General features: G+C 31.7%; 1 protein-coding gene across 4 annotated transcripts in view; it reads left to right on the top strand.

Moving 5' to 3' along the window:
* The window catches only part of exp (expansion), a 179451-nt gene that overhangs the window by 52673 nt on the left and 102338 nt on the right, over positions 1–24440 (top strand). The window contains exon 1 of one of the 4 annotated variants that reach the window (XM_068770236.1): positions 22684–22753. The exons of the other annotated variants lie outside the window; for them this stretch is intronic. The gene's annotated coding sequence lies outside the window, so the exon portion shown is untranslated. Of the gene's footprint in view, positions 1–22683; positions 22754–24440 lie in introns of those variants that run through there. 4 annotated transcript variants of the gene reach the window in all.

The raw sequence follows: 24440 nt of genomic DNA, 5'->3' as shown, positions 1-24440 counted from the left end.
AATAACTTCCATGTTCAGAGGACTTAAAATTCATATCATCATAAGGGTCCGTAGCACTTTGTAATAGAAATTAGTAAGGTATAATAATTATCAGTTCATATAAAACAGGTTACATAGAAGAGTATTGGCTCTAATATTGCGAAAGAATAGATTTATAAAATGAAAATACGGTTTTGTAGTTTTACATAGTATGTACATTTGCTGATCATAAAAAATTCTCTTCGATTAAATAATGTAAGCATATACCAAAAGAAATAGCGTATTAAATAAATTTACATTATATTAGAGCGATGAATCTATCATGTTTTTGCTCCCAAATTTTTAAGTTACTATTGTGAATACAAATTGATACAATATAAATTCAGTTAGCGATCCATTATCGAAAGTCCCACGCTACACGCCCTGTCATAGAATTTCAACGCGTGTCTCTTTTGGTACTTGTGAAAATTAGCATAAATACCAAAATGTCCCAGCGTCCTTAAAACACAAGCATTAGAGACTAGAATGCCGAAAATTTGGTGACGTTACAAATCCATTGACAAAAGAAAGCAAATGGTCCGGTTAACCGCTTTGATACGGAATCGTTGACAGTTACAGTTGCCAGTTATTGTGAACGTCAACAATAACTGGTGAACCACGTTGTGAAACTCGATTGTGTGCGAAGCCTCCGGCGAACATGTAATCAACTGCTAAATAGTGATCTTGTGTGAAGTTCGCAATTTTTTAAAAACAAACATCATAAAATAAACATACAAAGATAAAATATTTGGAATTGATTTACAAGCTATAAATAACATATTATATTTATAGTTATCAGCCGTACTCTATCTCCTTTTGGACACAGAACTCCTCCACAGATTTCCAACGTCTGTTGGAATTACTAGCATCTACCATCACCTTGTGCGTGGACGTCATGCGCTGCGTTTGTTGATCTCTCTCGGCTCCAAAACTTTGAGGCCTCAGTAGCCATATGTCCTATACACTGTGTGGATAATCAATATACGCTTGTTCCAAAAGGTATAACTTAGAATTTTAGCATGTTGTCTTATAAGTTCTGGATTAGAGTCCACGTACCGGCAGCACATCGCAAGGCATACATCAAAAGGGTTGACATGTTGTTCAAACTCGTCGGAAGACGTGAAATCGATATAAAAAGAATATAAAAATGATGAATATGATTTCATAAAGGCGTAATATATATCTACGCTCTTTCTTAAAATTATTGCTCCAGTCTTTCAAATTTGTTAGAACCAATTATTACAAAATAATAATTTTATATAATAATTAAGTTCCTCGAGCATATGAGCATAGCATAAAAATGATCTAGGACTAGTATATTTAAGGTAATATTCAAATTAATTAACGATATTAGTTCTAGGCTTTGAAGCATTGTATGTTTTTTATTTCTACAAAATTACATTTCGTTTAGAGGCCGTCGGAAGTGCATCATTTCTGTATGTATATTCTACTGAACCATTATCCATTTTCTGATTCTCTAGAAACGCTAGTTCCGGCGGGGTATCCAGTGATTAATATACAAACTAAAATAGACTTTCAAACTTTGTAACAGAGTTTAAAATTGTACTGCGAAATTATATGAGGGTATCCGGTACTTTGACTCGTTAACTAAATTACTCTTAACTGAATCTGTTATCATCTACTCCAAGGTAGTGACTTATTATTCGTGATAAAATAAGGGACAAAATAAAAATCGATTGAATTTGCAAACATGGTTATGTTAATCTCGGTGTTAATATTTAATCGATTTTCTTTTAATGGTGAGTGTAAAAACACGTCTGTAGTTTTTTAAATATATTTAAAAGGATATTTTTACAATTTTTTCTCTCAAAATAATCGGTAAATAATTGATAATATTATTTAAGGATTTAATTTTTAATTTATGTATCTTTAATCCTTAATTTTAGACATTTATATGTTAAATTACAGTTATATGTTAAAAAGTGTATTGTAAATGTTTTTCAATTCCATAAATTTAACATTTTTCTATTTTAATAATCGTATTTATGATATTATTATTTTTGTTACGAAATTGCTGCATTATCCAGCAGTGGTAGCGGAGTGGCAGTGAAGTGTGACTTATGAACACAGGTCGCGGGTTCCAGGAATCGAACCCGGGTACTCTCTGGTTTATATAATTAACACTCTGTGCATTCATTATATAAGTTGCCACTACACACAAACAAGATTCCAGAGGATAGATAGTTGAATCCTCTGCGTACAATTATACGAGTACTGCACTGCGATTGCAAGCTAGCTGTCAAGCTTGACGATTAAAGTTTATCCCCTAAAGATATCTTTGTGGAAGGCCTATCCCTTGCAGAGAGCCTTTTTAGACTAAAACGACGATGTAATTTTATGATTGTGATAATTATGTCGCTGGTGAATTTAAATGTGTAAATAAACATTATATAAATATGTATATTGTATGTCTAACAATTTAGCATTGCTTAGCTTAACTTGCTAAAATATATCTGTCATAGTTTGTGTAAAAACACATTTGCAATACTATATCCATAAAGTATCAGTTATGGAGCCTTTCTGCGCTTGCTACATCACAATTAGCTATCTGCACACGCGTAGACTGGCTGGTTACGAAACCCAGACGCAATCTAACCGAGCCGCGAGATCTTTCATTAGGGTGTCCAATTTTTAGTACTGTCTTTTCTGGACAGTTTTTTCTTTAAATAACCAATTGGTAAATATGTCACTACAGAATAGTACAACCAGAAATATGTGTTTCTTTTCTAACATTAATGTAATAAAACTAAAGAGATTTAATGTTAAAGAAAATTAGAACGAAGTAATATATTTTAAACGCCCTTATTTTTTATGCGTCAAACTTTATATTGACTTGCGTTACTTCCATTTATTATATTAATCTGTACAATTGAAATATTGAGTAAACATTGTTATAATAAATATTTCAGACTTTATTGAGAGGTACGTTTGTTCTGATGTTTTAAAATTATTTCTTCGAGTCTCGTAACAACAACGACGCCTCTCCATAGCCAAGGCCTTCTCCCTACGTTTCCATGTCTTCTTTTTAGTGTTAATCCTGTTCTTTTAAGTATTACACTTGATCTGAATCTTACGATAATTTAAGATATTGTTTAGAAGATTCGAGGACTTATGTGATTTCTTTACCGTGTGTTCTATAATATATTAAAATTATGTATATACTACACATTCATACAGGTCTTTGACTTCTCTTAGTTCATGTGTCTAATAAAATATAGATGTAATAAGAACAATCGATAATAACAATAGATGAAATAGGTCTGTGGCGGCCGTAACTTGGTAGAAATCGTCTAATTTGATTCGATTAAAGATAAAACACGTTTGATTGGCGTGATAAGGTCATATAGCGAGTAGAAATTATTAGGTCGGAGTGGGGAGTCGTTGGCAGTGCCTGTGCGTTATCATTTGAACAACTTTCGTTCTTATATAAAAGCATGTTCAGCTCACAGTCGCTTGAACAGTTACGTAGGCTTAATTTAATAACTAAGTTTTCTATTTATGTATCAAACAGTTCCATTATACATGAATTGTAAATAGGACGAGGTTTACCAATGCTGTTATTATAAATCAATTTTAAACGTTGATTTTAAATCAGTACTTGTGATAAAACTATTTAAACATTGGCAAGCACTCGAAATAACATATAATCTTGGCTTAGATGCCAGAAGCCCATTTTACGTAGTTCCGTATCGAAACACGAGGTTAAGAAAATTTCAAATGGCAATTAATAATTGTCAAATTCTTCACATACGTAACGTGGAGCACTAGTAAAACATTTAAAGAACTCGTAAACAGCTTTAAGATTAACATCATTTCAAGCGCCGATGTATACAGGATGATTGAATATAACTAATTTGTCAGCATTTACACATATAATCAGTCATCGTGAAACTCTTTACCATCATTACTCTTAAATATGTTATATAAATTTAATTTGTCTATTGTAATGCGAGTAGTGGTCGCCCATCGGTAACGACTTGCGATCGTAGGTCGCAGGTTCAATTCCCTAGACATGGTCTTATATGTAATGCGCACTTTGTGAATTAATTATATAGAACTACCACTGCTCATAATCGAATTTCCAGAGGATGGGCAGCGGCGTCCTCTGCGTACTATAATACCACATACTGGGATCGCTAACCCGCCTGCCAAGTGTGGACATTATAGTATATCTCCCCATAGACATCTTTCGGGGAGATAAGTCACCCCTCGTTGTGTATCTTTCAATGAAATGACGACGATTGGAATGCAACAGACCAATAGCTTCTAGTAGTACAAAGTCTGCTTGGAGAGCTGATCCGAGTATTGAAAACACCTTTCTCACTTTATTATTATTACTATATTTACTATTTTTGAAATCATTAATTTTTGGATTGTGTTCCATTAATTAATTAATAACAAGGGAGCTATATAAATTCACCTGTTCACAGCTTATATATCTACCACCGATCATCCTGTATATGTCTTTACGAAATAAAATTTCTTATTTATTTAGTTCGTGTAGCCCGTAATGTATATGAATTTTGAAGGTGCTAAATATTTAAGTCTATTATTACTCGTTTCCAATTTCACTTTTCGTAAATACGCTATGACTATTTCTGTTTATTAGCATACTCTTTCTAAAAACGGTCGCAAGGAATTTTATTTTTTGACCTTTAAAGTATGTTATCGCTTTTTGAGTTATACGTATTGTGTTAATATTATGCGAAAAAGACAAAATTAATTATTGTTGTTGTTAGCCTTGTAATATTTCTACATGGCCACGTGTCTTATCATAGTCCCTCATTTTGACGGATGGGGCAGGCATTATTACGATAAATCAAATATTCTATATCTATTTTAGGTCATGTAGGCTGAAAACTTTTTTGTTATGTAATGAATGAAATATTTATTTACCATTTTTAAAACAATTATTCCTCCAGAAAATATACCAAATGTTGATCATTTTTCGATAACGTATGAAGAAAATCTATATATCTTCGAATAAATTTGTTTGTCAAAATAGCAATCAAAAGCCTCTATTACGTAACTGCAACGAGAACGGGGAATGTTTAGTTTACTTGTGGTAGGAGTTAATTTATTATTTTTTATTATCTTGCTGTCTTGTTGTTGATAAAGATTAGAAGAAACAAAAACATATGTTGTTTTACAGCAAAAACTTTTATTTTTTATACTAAATAACAAAAAAAATTGGAGATTCATTTTTATATCATTAACTTGTTCACAGCCTCTTTCCATCCAATTAAAATATTTTTTAAAACAATCGTCACCGATACTAGTTCTTAACAATGGCATATTTTTAATGCTAGATTCAGACTTAAAATTATATAACCAAATGAATCGAATAAAAATTAAAGATAAAAAAACTACGTCGAAAAAGAAGATTTTATCATAATTATATTCAAAATAAGCCGGATCTAAAACCAGTATTTAGTTAGTGACGAAAATACAATATTAGCATCCTTCTAATTTACGATATTGCATTAGAATGAGAATATCAACTTAATGATTGAACAGACTGACGTATAGAAAGGAATTCAACCCATTATTCATTCCAATGTATTTATAAGTCGTAATTAATATTAATTTAATTTTAATTGTCACTGAATATAATATTATTTTTATTCCAATAATTTATGTTACTCTTTGGGATGAACCATGTACTCTTTCAAAAGATTTGATTATTGGTTCATACCTGCGAGATGACTTTATCTTAATGAAAGAACAACTGCATTAATATCTGGTGATAATGCGTGAACTCAATCTTTAGTTACATATTCACAAAGTTAATTTAATCTTCAATAGGTAATAAATGAGCCATGCTTAACCAACAGTAAATCATCAATGTCTGATTCTGAGTCTTCTGTGCCATGTAACTTGTAATTCAATCATATATACTATTATATATGTTAGTATATACACTATAAAAATAATAACTGCATATACAAAAAAGTACAATGTTTTTGCATATACGGTTGTTCCTTTAACCTGTAGTTAAAAGTTTAGAATTAACGGATTTCGATGTCTAAAAAAACATTATATTTTCTGTCAATGTCAATTTTGATCAGTAAATTTGTTAGTGGATATATATTCATTACTAAATAAATAAAAATCTTACAAGCGAAAGATTCGGAGTTATCGTGAATAGGCATTTATTACAAGCTTTGTTTCAGAAACCAAATTAAAATTTCCCGTGCTTGAATGAGCAGCTAATCCGATCACTCTTGTACGAAGATGGACTTCCTTGTGTGGTCAATTAATCAAAACTCTTAAACCGCCTATATCTGGCTTCAACTAGTTACGGTCACGTCATTTAGAAAATATAATAGCAATTGATTAGTAGTATATATACGATATGTGATCAATTAATAAATTTGACCGCCTATTTAAATTAATTGAAGACTGAATTACTCTTGAAATAATCGTTAGAGTTGAATGTTATGGCTTACAAAATTATATTACTTTCTTCTCATGCATATCTATTTTCTATTATTTATCAGGGCTGCCAATAAACACATTATTTTTTTTTTCCTATTTTTTTCAAAATTCAAGTATCGTGCAAAAATTCAGTTATAATTTTCTGTGTAAATGTATTTGTACAAATAAGGATAAGACCAAACCATCAAAAGTATTGACATGGTAAATTTCTAATGAGTCATGGTCACTCGATTTTTGTTTAAATTACTCAGGATATTATTGCTTAAAATTAAGATAGAACCAACGTTTATAAATTAGCAATAATTTGTATTTCCACCAAGGCTAACACATCATTATTTTATACACATTAAAACTTTTGTGCCTAACGAAAACTCACATCGGGTTTATTGTATATGTGAATATATAAGACTTTCTTTTTTGAAAGGTTTTTAACATAGGGGTCATCTAAATAGACATCGCCTTAGTACCTTATATATTCCGTCAAATTAAGTTTTTGAGCTATACTTCTACTTTCGTACTAATGTCTAAAATTTTGTAGCGAAAATGTAAGGCTTAATAACAAAAGCCTGTGTACGACTCAATGTTATCTACAATCAAATTAAATAAAACTTCAAATGTTTTTATTAATGCATATTCCTTAGTGTGTTTTTATATACGCTGTACGTTGGTATTCGAACAAGCGTATGGTGTAATCATTTTATTAATTGAAAAATTTTTCTATCGATTCTGATGAAAATTTGAATTACAAATAAACATTATAATAAATAAATATTAAAAATTTCAAATTTAATGTTTGGATAGTAATAAAAACAATGTATATAGAAGAAAACTCGTGGACAAACTATCTGACTTTGAATTGCCAACATCGTACCAAAGGATACGACTTTGCAGGTAGTCTGAACTGTCAACCATTTAGATATTTTTGCGTTGTTGCTAGCTGGTACATGTTGACACGTCTCAATAATGTAGAATGGTTTTACGTTTATGTGACATTTTAAAACTTGTTTGTTCTTATTTCGGTGAAACTGGACGACCTCTCGCTGCCTCCGCGGTCGCCTTCGTCGTTGCGCCAATACGCTCTGTTATAAAAAAAACTATTAATGCATTCGATTTTACTTTACGGTTTTATGTTATAAATGTCACAAAAGTTCTAGAACGTTTAATCTCATATGAAATACATAAGTACACGTTGTTTTTGACTATTGACTTTGGATTCAAAAATAGTCATTAATTTCATCTTTAACTCTATTACGCATAATATTTGATAACCAGAAAGAATATAGTAAAATAATTTAATTATATGTTTGTAAGCAATGAATTTGTGTTTTAATATTGACGGCTAAGGAAGAATAGATAACATTAACTATTTTAGACAAATATATTATTACATAATTTTTAACCAATAGTAAAAAAGTTTAAATAAATTCACGTATTTAAATCCAACTGTCGAATTTTAATGTTTACCTAATCAGTTTGTATATGAATATACGAGAAAAGGTGGCCCTCGAACTGATGTATACTGATAGCTATATATACCTGCAGTTTATAAAAGATGTATAAGGAAAATATAATAAAAAAGAGCTTAGCTGAATCAAGAAAAGGTAGCTTCAAATTTTATATAGTGTAGATGTCGTAATATAAAATTTTATAAGTTAACAAGTAGGCCGAAAAAAATCGTATGGTATCATATACATGCTTTGGTATTCGATGAACCTTTCTTTGCAGGTTCTCTGGATTGCAAACCACCAGCGTATCAAGAGCTGATTCGTGACGTAAAGTCAAAATCAAAACCAGGCTTTATATCATCAGCCTGTGCCTAGTACTGAATTTTTTCAGACATAAAGCCAGAAAGAACGGTCATAACCTCGAACTGTTAGTGACTGAAAAAGTCGAGGGCTTAAATCCAAATTAACGCAGTCCCACCAATGGGTCGGATCAAATTCGCTGGACAGTTGACACCGAAATTCATGCTTCATGGAACCAAAGACGGAGTGGCGAAATACAATGAAAATTCCTCCGTGTTCCGAGATCACGTCTACACAAGAACTATAACAGAATCCTAATTGTTCTGTAGACAAAAGCGATGAATTTAATAATAAGATTTATAAATCCATTATTTATTTTTCAATCATCATATAAAATATGTACCGTGAAAAGCAAAGGCATTATATTTTTATTATAACTTAGAGTACTTGAAAGACTTCTACCATGAAATTTTTACAATTTTTTATGTTTAATACACGTTGTCATAGGTTGCTAACGATTCTAGTTGTATATAGCGGTGCATTTAACACCGTGTGGCAAACACCGAACGTTTTAACACCTTTTCTAATTGTAAACTTTCGCTTCGGATGCAAGTTAAGTTAAGATTTAGTTATATTTATAAACTAGTTATTTTGCTACATATATGCATATGACGAAAGGAATTTTTTTATGTAATACAAATGGGCTCCCACCAAATCAGATATTTTGTAGGTAATTTTATCCACACGGCCTAGATACAGCTTATAATTGTTTAACATGCTCAACATACATTTATAACACACATTTACAATTGTTCTCTTAATTATAAATATATTATAAATAAATATTAATAAAGTAATGTAACAGTTATAATTATATATATATTTTATTGTTATTCAGTTACATCAATATACGTTATGTAACAAATTTTTGTATATTTATATTAACGATAATTGACACGAAAGAAAACTTGTAACTAATTAAACAATGTTGGTACAAAAGCTGGTACAACATCCTTCATGGCTTATCATTGTCATATCTGTCATTTCAGTCCTAGGACCTATACTGCGGAACTCCCTCACTCCCCAAACTGATTTACAATAAGAACGGTTAAAAGTAGCAACGCCCACATCAACGACCTTAACAAGGTTATTCATTTGTCTTGCGAGTGATCATCTTTCACTACGTTTGTCACTTCGTTGTCTCTACTCCAAAACCTTAAAGCCAATGACCATAAGCCCTTCGCGCTTTGTAGACTGTCCACTACCATTTCAAACTGAAGATAATATACTGAATAAGATTTAAAATATTTATTTAAACACCAAATAAGAAGTGCTGTAAGACTTCAAGTAAAAGTTTGTAGAGTAAGAGAAACTCTAACATAAGTACAAAGAAAATTTTAATAGTTATAGACTTTCTCAAGTCTGAATCTAGGGCACAAGGCTGTTTTGTGGCGTCGCAGACACTTAATAGCGGCTAGTTGTCTAGATCGGCTTGCGCGATTTCAATTGACTGTATAAGAGCATATATAACATGAGAACAGTGAGTAGCGTTATTATTATTTATTAAAAAAAAACATTATTATATCTAAATTACTACTGATTAGTTTTCTGAGAAATAGCAAAAACAATTTTTATTTTGTAAAAAAAACTTATACATGATATTAAAAAAAACATGCTCATGTGTGCCAAAACGAGAAAGAGATATTTTGAGTACTCTTATATGTTTTTATTTTATGTACTTTTTTATTTAATCCTTAGTGATTTTTAATTTAAATCATTATTATCACGCTTTATTATAAACAAAATAATTAAAACCTATTTAAGTGCGCTGCTTTCTAAAACATACATGAGTATTGTCCATCAATAAAGCGAATTTCACACTGTCTTGTATCTTTGCTTTGTATTTATTGCATTTTTTATTATATAACGCCGCTGATGTCTTAATAAAAATAAATAATTGTAACACTAACTCAATTAAGAGGTAGATGTTGTTATTATATTTCATTTCTTTTCTATATCATTTGATTATCAAAATGTCAAGTACTAAAAATCAAATGAACGAAGAACACGAGAAACAATATTTATATTTCTCATTAGCCTTGTTGTGTTCATAATGATAAATATATTTATCTAATATTTAATAAAACGTATATTCTTAAATATTGGAAGGGGCAGTATCTAATGATTCGCTGCATGCGCCCTTGCAACGGTTTGTTTCTTTTTGAAAACTATTATGAAAACCAATTTCCAACAGTGGACGTCATTTGAGCGAAATGATAATGGGATGATGACACCAACAAAACAATTATTATTACGATCATGAGATTCTCAGTTACCATTTGTTTACAGGTTTTTCTGTTTTCTGAAAGTTTTATGGAGTACGTTCACAGTGCCTTTACAAGCCTATGTAACTCTGTCCTGTGAATAGGTGACCGTCTCCTTTGGGGTAAAGGGGACCTTTACCTTCTACATTACCGACAACTATAATTCACTCCTCATTATCTCAACTATTCTGTACAATAAGGTCGAAATTCACTATCACAAATATGTAAAATAAAAATCTGTGAAACGTCATCAAGCTTATAAGCTCTAAACTTAGTAAAAGTTCTCTGTCGTTTTAGGATAGAGGTGTATGGCGTAGATAAATAAAACGAAAACAAAGCAAAAACACAAATTAATATATTAAAAAAAATAAAACTTAGTTTTAAAGGAAATATATTTGGAGTATTTTTTATAATTACTAATAACAACGCCTAAACTTGATGTTAACACACGTGTGTAAGCAAACGTAAGAACCGCATACTTTTATCGATTCTAGATAACGCGTAATAGGACCACTAAATCTAGTACGCGTAGCATTCGCGGACTTGTAGATTGACGTAATTACTGGATGCGTTAACAGAGGGTTATTCAACCGCGCTTGGAAAGTGACAGAGAAATGCGGTGAAATTCGCATTCATATATCTGTTAAACATGCTACGCCAAATCAAACGGCGGAACGGTACCGTAACTGTACTTTCAATAATCATCTTTATTTTTACTGTGATAAAGCCGACAATGATAACCGTTTATTTATTTGATATGTGATATTTTTTATTTCCATAATGTGACATTCTTCTTTATTTCTAGAAATGTATCTCTAAGTTTTTTATACTCGTTTAGTCATTTAGACATCTCTGAATCTTATACAACGAATAGTTACCTTATGGTAATCACAGGGTTGGTTTTATAAAGTAATAACCTTTATACTCTGCCTTACTCCTTTTTACACCGGTCACGATGTAAATTTTTATTTCCACATGCATCGGAATGTCTACGCAAAGCAATGTCACTATTGGTTTAGTCGAAATCTTTTTCGCAACACATCATTTGAATGTTAAACTAACTTAAAATTTAAATTACAAATTTAATTTAGTAAAATATTATTGCATAATTATATATACAAAAAATTATTAAGAATTGTTTTGTATTAAGAAATTATTTATTAAGAAAAAAAATTATATTTTTTTGAAATCATAATCGATTTTTCTTTTTTTTCTCATAACAATTTGAATCCCAAGCGACCAGTACTGCCTACAGATACAAAGCAGGTTATATATCCATTTGTCAAAAGTAAGCAGCCGTCGTGTTCATGTGTCGCAACAGTCAAACGGACAAGCGAACAAGAGCAATCTCATGTGCTCGAGTTGGTCGGAGCTAGAGCTGATTATTAATAAATCATTAAACAACGCCGCGAGACACGGCTAAGTGAAACTGTCGTCAACATGATTCTGGACACGGGTCTCTGAAACGTTTATTTAGAGCGTGTTAAATTGAACAATGATATTGTTATGTATTATAATAGATATAGCAATTTACACATCAGGTATAAATTATGAAACCTCTTTGTCATAAATTAGAAAACTGTATGTGCTATTTCAATGTTATCAGGCCTTATTAATAGTTTTGGCCTTATAATAGTTATAGTTTATAGAGATTGTATTGGCTACTGGTAGATATAGCGTTATTTTTCTTTTTCTATGTAATAAAATCACAAGTTGCAGTTACGTAAATGAAATACGTGAGAGTAAATATAACAATTTTTATTATTTATGAAAGAAATAACAATGAAAAAAATATAGTAAATTTGATTAATACCTACAAAGCAGGCAGTGTTGACCCCGCAGTAGAGGACTAAGATTGCTATTGTACGTCTCAGGTTTGGTTCCAGGGATATACAGTCTAATGTAATTCAGGCTTTGTGTATTAAAAAAATAGTTTTTTCTTCAAAATAGATCTTAGGCCTTCCTTCTCTTAATTTCAAATCTAGAAAAAGATATACTATTCAGCATTCAAGAATTTTCAGTACATCGAAATATACTGATATATATATATATATATATAGATAGATATAGATATAGATGTATAATATTGTTAAGTTCGTTTAAAATGAGTAATTTCTGAATTTTTTACTGGCTTTTCTGAGTAGATTAGTATTAAAAGTCGATTTGTACTTTTAATATTAAAATAATCAAAAATTAAAAAAATTGTGCAAATTCCTTCTTGGATAGATATATTATGAATTGCTAATTTATTTAAATTTAACGTATTCCACGATTTTTTATATATTTTACTAACGGCCTTTAGAGGAAAGAATTTTATAATGTGAAAATATAAAAATCTGATAACAAATTATATACTCTATAAAAATAAGTTAATGCTGTAAAACAGTATTTAATTTTAAACAAAGGGAATACTATTTCATTACCCCAATAAGCTTGAGCAATGGAAGCCCAGCGTTAGAGGATTTAGACTTGCGATCATAGTCACGGGATCGATGCCCGGGATACAATCTTATAAATCACACTTTGTGTTAACCATATGATTGCTTCTGCTCATAAACAGATTTCTAGAGGATTGGCAGCAGCATACAGCGTACTACGATCGCCAATCCTTACGTAATAATTATGGTATATCCACCCATAGATATCTTTTGGAGATGCCGATTCCTAGCAATGGACCTTTAAAAGCTGAAGTGAAGATATGCTTTAGAAAAAGATAAAGTATATATATGAGTATAGTATGGGCATACGTACTGAAAACAAAAATTATGATCCTTATTAAAATATCAATATGATACATATGTGGTGAATGTCAAGCAAGGATTACGTAACGCCATGCTAACTGTGTGCAGTAATAATTAATTCATTAACCCGTCAAACTTTGTCGCGAACGCAATCCCGTTCAGACCCTTTGCGGAAGTGGCTTGACCGGAACAAAACGGACGACATGACTCATCGTGACTCGTACCGGATGCAAACCGAATCAACTGTTACCTATGGTTTTGAATGGAATCAATTGAAAAATAAACTCGAAAGAAAGTCATATATAGTTTAGTTTAGCATTGAATTATTATTTCTAATGGTATAAGAGAATATTTTCTAACAGAGCAATGATTTAGTTTCGCAAATCAAACAAATATATAAATATTAGTGTGTGTATATACGTAAAAGTAGAACAAAATTTGTGATAAACAAAGCTTGACTAGTCGTTTTGAATGTTTCTAATTTATGATTACAGATGGAATTCAAATCCTGTTCATAATTTATGTCTCTTTTATCTATAATTTGGTAAATTAATTTCATATTAATAGACCGACTTCGATACGGATGTGTCTAGATAACGCCCCCACCATGTTTAACATTATTGAATGATGTTCATAAAACGATTTGTATAAAACAAACAAATTATTTAATTTATTTTGAACGAGTCTTTACAATAAATTAAGCTTTTATAATCTTTAATGGATTCAGGCGTTACATTGCGGAAGTCCATCCTAAATAAGAAAGGACCAATATCTAGCCACCTCCGCACATGCAGTGGTTGTCGTGCATGAAAGTGCACCGCCCGCCAGCCCGCTCGTAAATGCGCATGCGACAGACAATGCAAACTACACAACCGCCACCGCAAATTCACTCAACACGTGTTTCACCCCTCCACGGGGCATCCTCAGGAGTCGTTACACAGATTAGTGCTAAACACCGAGTCTTTTATAATCTTGCTAGCCACTTTGGCAGACTGTAAAATCTGACAATATGAACTATAAAAGGTTATTGGCCTATATCGGTAAGAAAGAAAAAATAAAGGTATATAATTAAATTTAGCGTGGTCACTTTATTATTTTTTGTGATACTAATAAACAACGAAAATTTACAAAAGTACATTTTTAATTTCGTACACTGGACTTAGCACTATTAACCATAGGTACTTTTTTTTTCCTGATCTCTTACCATCTACATCCTGAGGTCTACTTTGATGCTTTATGTCAAAACTACGTGAACACTTTGGCGCACTACCGTAGCTTAAATGACGTTGGCCTAGAGCAGAGTTTACCAACCTTTTTTGGGACATAGCCCACCTAAGCTCTTTAAAAAAATTTACATCCCCGTATGTGACACATATATCAAACTCATGTGGTCTATTTTCGTATTTTAATAATAAAATTTCCCCCCTTTAACAATAAAATTGCCAACCTTTGGGCCATGGATTCCACGTTGGGAAACGCTGGCCTAGTACCTAACTTAAAATAATCCTAACACTTCTCTCTCTTGTTAATGGACTTCGAATATTTGCATATATTTATTCTATGGTTTGTATGAAAAAAGAAAAATGAATGCTACAAAATTATTGAAAAAGTTATAGCAACAACAAAAAAATGCCGAATTTGTCTATCCGTTCATGTTTATTATGCTTACTAACAGACTTGGTAATTACATTTTTTTTAATTTAGATTTATGATTTCGATTCAAAAAGCGTCATGAGATTTTAGAAATCAAAAGACTAAATATCTATCAGGGAGATCTATGTCTAGTGGTGAACGTCCCATAGCTAAAATGACGATGATGGCATAACATTTAAATAACGGTGAAACTAACAAATTTAATTGCTTCGTTAAGTATTAAATACTAACGTAACAAGAATGCATCACGTGCATTAATTTTCCTACTGGCTTCAAAACGCAGCTGTCATTGCACGGCCTCACGCTAAAAAAAAACTTATTAACATATTAAACAGGAATACTTATCAATCAAATCGCTAAACAAATTTAAATCATAATTTAACGCGCATAAAACGCAATTTCGATGAAACATGGACTTAATAAATCATATTATTTCGTACCGTGACGTGTGAGTGACGGGCGCCATAGCGACCGTAAAAAAGATACAACCGACTGTTTTGAGTTGATACCGAGATAGCTATCGCGGAAGTGTAACGAGCTGTTTAATTTCAAACTGATCATTACTTTAAGTGGTAGGCGATAAAATATAGACGATATACGTTGTGAGTTTAAAATGAAACAAATGATAAAGTACATGATCAATTTGAATGATAACAGTGTTTATTTAGAAGTAAAAAATACAGTTATAAATCGCTTATTTTACTAGTATAATGTTCGCCCAAATATAAGTCACCTCTTGAAGATGTACTTCAATAATTAGAAAAGAAATTGACAAGGCGCACAAGAGATATTGCGAAAGACCAGACGGCTTGACGTTTGTCTATTTCCTCCATCGTGCCGTTTAGATACCTCTAGCTTATACACGCATTTCACTTTTGATAATAGGTAACTTCATTGCATCAAGTATATTTGTTTGTTTTATTTTCAAAAGAGTTAGTAAAATTAGCCAATAAAATGCTAGCACTATTATGTCACAAGAGTTCAGACACGTGTTGATGCAGTTACGGGCGCACCACGTCATTTGCTATCAAGTCTCTGATAAAAATTTTTGACTACAATTAAATATACTTTTTCATTGTTTAGCTAATTTCTACCAAAAAAAAACTTAAATTCTTAAATAATTCTTAGCGCAACGGCTTAATTTTACATTCTCAATAGATATTCAGTGAGGATTGATTGATATTTTTTTATTCATCATCTCGCCTTACAGTGAAGCTTCGTTTAATACTAATTTATTATTAATTTATATGTCGTTTACATTATTTTTAAAATCGTAACTAATTACTGTTTTTTTTTATTACAGGTACGTCTTACAATTTTGTTGCGAACGAAGAATTCTTTACACATAGGGACAGACTGGTTTGATAAGTAAGTTCTTTTAGTATTAATATCAAAACTAATTATCTTCGTAAGTATATTTCATTTCTTGATAAGATATAAAATTAATATATCAAAAAAAATACAATTAGTTATTATATTAACTAAAAAACAAAGATTTGCATTAAAAATTAAACAATGATAAATTATTGGGAATAAGTTATAGTATACGGGAAAGTTTTATACTTGACTCTCTTTTTATCAATAAAAATCTAAAATTCGATTCAAACCCCAACTGTCGGTTATCATAAGAGTTCTGCGAACGCTGTCCGTCTGTATGTCATGCATTCAATGGAACTGTTATAGGACAATCGATCGCACGCCGCGATCGGAGTACACAAAGAATAATGAAGTCACTAGAGCGCCCACTTCGGTTTGTTTTGTAAAAAAACGCCGTCGTACTTCGATTTATTTACGAATAACACAGTCATTGCGAATAAGAAATGCATTTGTTCGTCGATCACAAAAACCCTTCTCGATTTATTTAACGCTTATACAAATTTTAAATCTTTATTATGCGAACGACATAACGAAGTGGCAAGAAGTCCTTCTCAGCGTGACATTGCAAAAAGGTTCGCATCCCTCGTATTGTACTCGGTTGATATTTTACGTGCTATAAAACTACACGGACGCAATTCACGTCACACGTGTGACGTTTCAATTCTTGATAATATCTTTTCAAAACGTAATAAGATAAAGAATTAACATTGAACGAATGAAACGAATTAATAATTTCATGGCGATGAGAGTGGTAAATTTAGGAAAAAATTCATTATAATATCTCTACAAAACTTGGTATAAAAAACAAATATGCTATTTTTTATTGTTTTGTATGCTTAAACTTTCGATACCTTCAATCACAAATCAACAGGAACTCCGGTTGTATTATAATGCCCCATCTTTTTACGCTTGAGTGGACTTATTCATGTTACCCCGGAATTTTAATTAAATTCTTTACCGCTAAACCAAAAATAGAAAAAATATGTAACTGTCATTTTATAATGTCGTTTTAGACCAGAGACTGGTTGTCGATAGAAACATCTTAATTCTCGACTTTCAACAGTCCCCCGATGCCGAGGATTTCAATCTGTGCTTTTTTACCTATGTTTTCAACCGCCTTTGATTTTAGAAAATGATATTTTATTTAATAAAAAATTACTGATGTAGATTACTTTATAAACAACTCTACATTTATTATAATTATTATAACATTGTATATGTTTGCTAATTTGCAATATCGACGGCCGGTTACGACACAATTCTTACCTAATTGCCCACATGCGCGCTCTATGACGTACCCTCTGTGTTAGTATGACGTGATAGGCATAAAAGAAACGTATTTATATGTGCCAGTCTGAATGCTAATCAGGAGAAATTGACATGTTATATGTAAAAATAATAGTCACAAACAGGATGTGGACGTCTTGGAGGTACAAAATACTTTGAAATATTGTTATAAATAAAGAAATAATATTTTGATTAGCTTGGCACACTCACTATTGCTCAACGAGCTATGGAAAGCTCTATGCTAATTTTGGGATATCTTTATGTAGCGCCATGTAGAGCGCGAAACAGATGGTTACTCTATTCTTAAGTTTCTTGAATGGACACCAGACCGACAAGCGCAACGTAAGACGTTCACATATAAAATAGACAGACGACCTTTGTAAGGTCGTCGGAAGACGTTGTACGCAAGCCGTGTATCCGGCCGGTTCTTATGGAACTCCCGGAGGTTACGTCCAACAATGAACATCCAAGGGCTAAAATTATGAAGATGATCCGAGAGGAGCATCTTTCCCCGACTGTACCATTGTTAATTAAAAACCAAATTACTTATGTTTACTAACATTAAGAGTAACTGTATGTAGACTAAATAACATTAATGTCATTCATTTGTTCCATTTTTATCATTTATTGTGATCTGTGAACACGATGAAGATGCCAGATGAGATAACTTTGATAGAAACTAAAATCCAATAACTTTCAACTTAAATATCGCAGCTTTGGTTTAAGTGATCGCATTCTGATCTGAGAACATCTCGCGTGGTGTCTTCGTTTCTTTGTTTTACTTTTCTTTAAAGATATACGACGACAGTTAACATTGCAAATTGTCTTAGTCTATACCTAACGACATCAATCTCGCAAGATTCTGCGATAGTACACGGGTGTTAAGACACCGGATTGTATAAATAAATTAATTTAGATACTTTGTAATTAATCCGAAACAAATTCCTTTTTACACAAGAGTTCATCTCACAACAATATGTATACATGTATAATAACTTAGTAAAAGTACGTAAATATATTTTGTTTTAATTTAAAAATGAATATTAGGATAGAATGTTAGTTAAAAATGTTGTCTTTACTGTACTAAACACATTTATACCTTACTGACAAGCTATAATAAAAAAGTAAATTTTATTATTTTGTCATCTACAATAAACAATATAAATTTGTAAACAAATATATAGTAGTAATGAATTAAAATAACACATTAGAAAGCATGCATTAACCGCAATAATGTATCAAAGTCAAAAAGTATTATTATTCCTTTTTAGGACACATTACTTTTTTGTTTTTTTTTTGTAATATATGTAACAAAAGAGTTTTTGTAGAATACAGAAATCTTTAACAAAAATAAACGGCTTTCAAAGCTGGACTGGTGCAGCAAGAATATAAACGTTACTAAAGTACTCTTATTTAAAATAAGCTCCTTAATGTTTCTATATAGATCTAGATCTTCGGTTACACTTGATTGACTGAATGTTGACACGTCAGGACAGAATGCGCGTCTCCGTCCGTCGCGTGTCCGCTGATATCATCGGCTCGCCCCCTCGTTGAAGGGTCATAACAATTAATCCTGAATTAAATTACAATAAATAGTTTTTAAATAGATTTCTTCACGCAATTCTATACGGTATAATTATAAACTAGATTAAGGCGTGGGCTATGTAATGTCTTAATTGTTTCTTCTATTTTCGACATCTTTCGCTTTAAGTAAATATCGATCAATGACTAGTTAAAATCTTTCTTGTAATTTATTTTATATCTCATGAAGTTCAATGTTATGTTTAGATATAATTACTTGATATGTTTTTCTTGTTGGGTTATATAAAAAATCATCATATATGTCTCCGCAGTCGTTGCTACACTATTATAACAAATCTAATAAAATACACTTAAACACTAATTAGGTATATTTATATTGGCAAGGATGTTATAATCACCATAATTATATTAGTGATATCGACAAGACTTACATCACTAATTTAATAAAGAATAATTATATTTGAGTTCACCTCTTAATAATTCATTTACTATATATTAATAATATAAACGAAAAAGAATCATTACGTAGGCACACTCGCCGTATTATTTTTAAATAAAGCTTACACCTAATTAATATTAACAAGCAATACTTATAGAAGCAATAGCCTAAAGTGTGCTTTAAAATAATAAAAATAAAAAAACTGTAGTTCTCCTATAAAAAACGATTGTTAATTCAACCTAGTTGTATTTTCCCAGGCTCTTCGAGTACCAACTCATCTATTGTATCTCATTAGTATTCCAACTATATCATTCTTCCGTCATGCATATCTTGGATTCCGCTATCACGTTTTAGTCGTAAATAGCATGTCATAAAATCATACGCTTATCAATTTCGCGTTCATTTAACAAATTATTGAGTTTTAATAATGTTTTCAACATTTAATTAAAAAACATGCGAACAAATTTGTCATTGATGTTTTTAGCTGTTAATAGCATAAGATCGAGGACGACATCGATATTTTAAATTAAATTAACTAATAAATTGACTTGTTATTGACATTATATATGTTATTGAGTTTTACTTTGACATGATTATTGTATTAAATGAATATTAATTTTCTCAAGGATAGATCACCGCACAGAATTTGAGGACATTTGCATATTTGTAATTAAATTTTAAAAAGGCAATGAGTAATTATCTAATAATTAGGGGTTTTGATATACCATCGAAGGCCACAAAAGCTTTACTTTTATTGTATTATACAAAGCTCCAAAGCCAGCAAATGCTTAAGAAGAAACTGATTATCTTAAAAACTTCAAACCCGCTCTGAATTCCTGCGGCGGATTATTATTTACCGTCCTCTTTCTGTACGACTCCCTTCCTCATCTACCTCTCTCTTCTTCTTCCATGTTCTCCTCGATACCAAGAGTACTCATCTTCTCTCTACCCAATTGAAAAAAGTGCGTCTGCATCTGCGTCTCAACAACGAAAAACTAAATCACATCACCTTTACATGCTATTTAACGGCCAATTAACTGCTCAATGGAAGACGACGCTGGAAGTACCTAATGTATGAATTAGGTCGTCTAAAAATATTCGAAACAGTTATAAGTACGATCAGCGAAAGGTACGCGAGCTATGGATCGATGTTTACATTCAAATCGCGCGCCTCTAACGGGGCGATGCTGAAATGTAGGGTCCGGTAATCATTCTCGTCACAAATGCTTCGCGAACACGTTATCTAACACATTTATGTGGGTCGTTTAATGCATTGTCTTATACCACGTTCGTTCTTTATATCGTTCAAGTTCTTTAATGTCTACTACAGGAGAATATGCCATTTGCTGTCAACTAATGAATCGTGAACCCTATACAAAAATAAATTGTTTCAAAAATGATAAATAACGAAGTGATAATAAAGTAAGATAAAGCGATATTACAGACACTTCATATTAAAATAAGTGGCTACTTGCATTCCAGTAGAAATAAAATATAAACGTAAAATCTTCAACGTAATCTTCTGTTAACTAATGGAGATGTAAATAAGTCTGCATTCCATGTTTCGAGCGGATGTGGGGCCATCATGTTGTGAAGAAGGATCGGGTATAGTTCTGGAGGTTGACAATCCGTGTATCACGTGTAGCGAGGCCTCCTAATGCATTAGCATTCACCATCATTGATCAGACGTCCTAACTGTCTAATTTAAAATAACCCTACCAATAAATCCGGTTCCACAAAAAAAGTTGATGTTCCTTCCTAATTGGCCTAAATCATCTCATCATCAGTGGCTTACATAGCAAATTCGCCTATATATCTCTCGTCATTCACCAATAATTTTATATTTATAAAAGTGTTCTATAGTTAGCTTTTAGAAGGAATATTAAAGAGGAGCATTTGTAAATTTTGCTGTGCGTAATTAAGAGTGATGTACACAAGCGACATTCGTGCTGTCCACGCACTATGATGGCACAAACGAACCGCTCACTATCACGTACGTGTATCGCCCACTAACTCCTATTTCTACGCCTTTAAATCTGTATGCCGCTCGACACTTCCTAGTTTTCAATTAGGGTAGATCTCTTTGAAAAGCGGGCTCCGAATCAAACTGAATACGTGCAAGATACAGTTAGCTAGAATGCTGAAATTCTCGCTTCTCTACTAGATGATTAAGAAGGCATTCACATATTTTACCCAGATAAAGATCCCAGTTTCAATTTAAATTAAACAGTATATATTAGTATAGTACAATACGCCAATAGAGTAGTAAGATTCCTTACAAGCAAATGTTTTTTTTTAACTGATTTTAGTTTCGAGTCGTCTTGCCTTTATGAAGCCTTTTCTGGGGCCTCAAGGTACTTTAGTAGAGACTATAGACCAGCAAGCGTAGAGTAGGAAGTACACCTGCGTACAGTGCAGAAGTGTAAGTTAAATAGACTTGTCAGCCAACACTTCTAAACTATACGTACTGGTACCGTTGCAAATCTGTAGAAGAGATTTATGTCCAGCAGTTGACAATCTGTGGCGAAAATGGTGACGATTATGATGATGAAATAATACAAAATTAATAAATATAGTAAAGAAGGGTAAAAATATGTGTACAGTGCATGTATGCGTTCGCGAACCTAGTGGAGGCGCTGTTTGACCTGAAGACCTCATGAGTACCCTGAAGACGATCACGGATCATTCTTAATAAAACTAAAAGTAGGTAAAGCATAAATTGACATAAATACGATGTAAAGTAAAAGCTAGCGCGATACTCAATGGAGCCCGTGAGAAAAGAAAGGTTCTGTAAACTGAACACAACACTTACGACATCAAGTCAAATTTCAACAAAGCGACTCAAGCGCAACTATCTCTCTCACCCTAAACACTTTGCTAGCAAGCAAAAGTGAGATTTCTCAACTCAACATTGTGATTCGCTTCCATCGTTCCAGTGTAAGGCTAAAACTTGAAATTTTTATGTTAATTAGATTGCATTATAGAGTGTTCTAATTGTTACACTAGTTTCAAGTATGCGCGGTCAGTGAGCGGTCGTGTGTTCATTGTTGTGTTCAACTGTTTGTTTGTTTAGCAGTTCATTGTAATCATGGATTTGCGGCATCGTAAAATATTGAGATTCAAGACTAAAACCAACTTGTCGCGATCTTCCTCGATCTCTACGCCCAGGTAACAATGATTCTTTATTGTAACATGTTGAAAACTTAAAAAAAGATATGCCTGAACAAAGGTGTAGTTCTAATATGTGCCTATCTTTTCATTGGCCTTTTAGACAGCTAAACTACTTAGAATTATTTACATATAGATGTAAATGATTCAAAGAGTCAAGAACATGCATAAATAAATTTTGAATAAAATAATAACAGGATATTTCTAAGTACATTATCGTTTTATCATTGTAACTTACCTAGGCATGTAGAACATATCAGTTTCATTGTTACCAATGTAACTGATATGTTCTATGGCCGGCCCCGGGGCTTCCCCAAAATGTTATAGTTTAAGACGTCACCATTATTTCTAACGACAACTCCCTTCACAACATAAACGAACTATTATTCCGTTTTCATTCCAATCACAATATTACTGACACATACTTCATTTTGCAATGTGTTTCATTTATTACCTGCAAAATCTAAGTAATAACTATATAAACTACATAAATTTCTAAAAAAATTGCAATTTTATAAACAAATTAAACTTAAAAGAATACATTTAGAGACTGCAAAATTTAATTTAAAATAAAATTTTCTTACATCTTAGCAACACAAAGAAAACAACGATCAAAGAATATGTAGTGATGCAATATCGGCACACTCATTACTATGGCATTGTTAAGTGTCACTCTTTGACATTACATATGAGAATTCATTCGTGATTACAGATGTAATTAAAGCGTGATTAATATCCGGGTTAATATTACTCTATGGTGCAAACGTAACATCTTACATATAGTTTTATTGGTGCAAGTTTGTTAATTATCTTAAAATGCTGAATGAAAAGGAAACTTCTATTATAACCTAAACACTGGCATTTTCGTATAACATCAGTACGGGACTGTACAAACCGCGCGAGCTTCATGTTGTTTTTAGATTTTTCTGTGAAATATGTTTAAACAAATTGAAAGTTAATTTCAATAATTAGCTGAAATTATACGCATAAAGATCTGAATTAAAATTTCACAATCGCTTACGTGTGCTACAGACTTCAGGCGAGACATTTTTGACACTCGTTTGACAGTTCACGTTTACCTTCAATGTCAGACGGGTCGAGGTCAGGCGGCTTTATGTAAAGGTAGACAGTTCAACTTAAAATATTTTTTATTTTTTAATTACCACACGTAAACTAAACTAGGTTGTGACAAATTGTTTTGTATTTGTATTACACTCTTTGTTGTTGTAAATAAAAAAAATTCCATTGTTAAATAACGATATATTTACTCGAAAACTTTGTTATATGTATATTATATATATATTATGCGAATGGTATGCCTTATAGGTATACTGTACCAGTCAACTGGTAAAGACAATTGTGTAAATATCAAAATAAAAAAGAAGTTATAAAATACATGTAAATTTTAAATACTATATTATCTTAAAGATAGAAAATAAAATAGACATATTAAAATAATACAGATACATGTTAATAAAAAAAGAGAGTTTTTTGGCCTTAGCATTGTTTACCTGCACTCGAGCTTCGTTTTAAGTTTATTTTTACTGTAATTAGCTATCAGCATCATCATGATTACCATCATTCACGTTCAGTGCTGAACGTAGGCCTTCCCTCACAGATTTACAATAGAACCAGTTGAAAATTTCCTGCAATCAGTGCCTCCCAAAAATAACACTAATATATATAC

Source organism: Battus philenor, unplaced genomic scaffold (genome assembly GCF_028537555.1).
Source record: "Battus philenor isolate CCGP_79_NKW_IND1 unplaced genomic scaffold, ilBatPhil1.0.hap1 SCAF_3, whole genome shotgun sequence".
Classification (NCBI taxonomy): domain Eukaryota; kingdom Metazoa; phylum Arthropoda; class Insecta; order Lepidoptera; family Papilionidae; genus Battus; species Battus philenor.
Note: the sequence above shows the minus strand (reverse complement) of the source record. Positions and strands in the feature narration are given on the sequence as shown.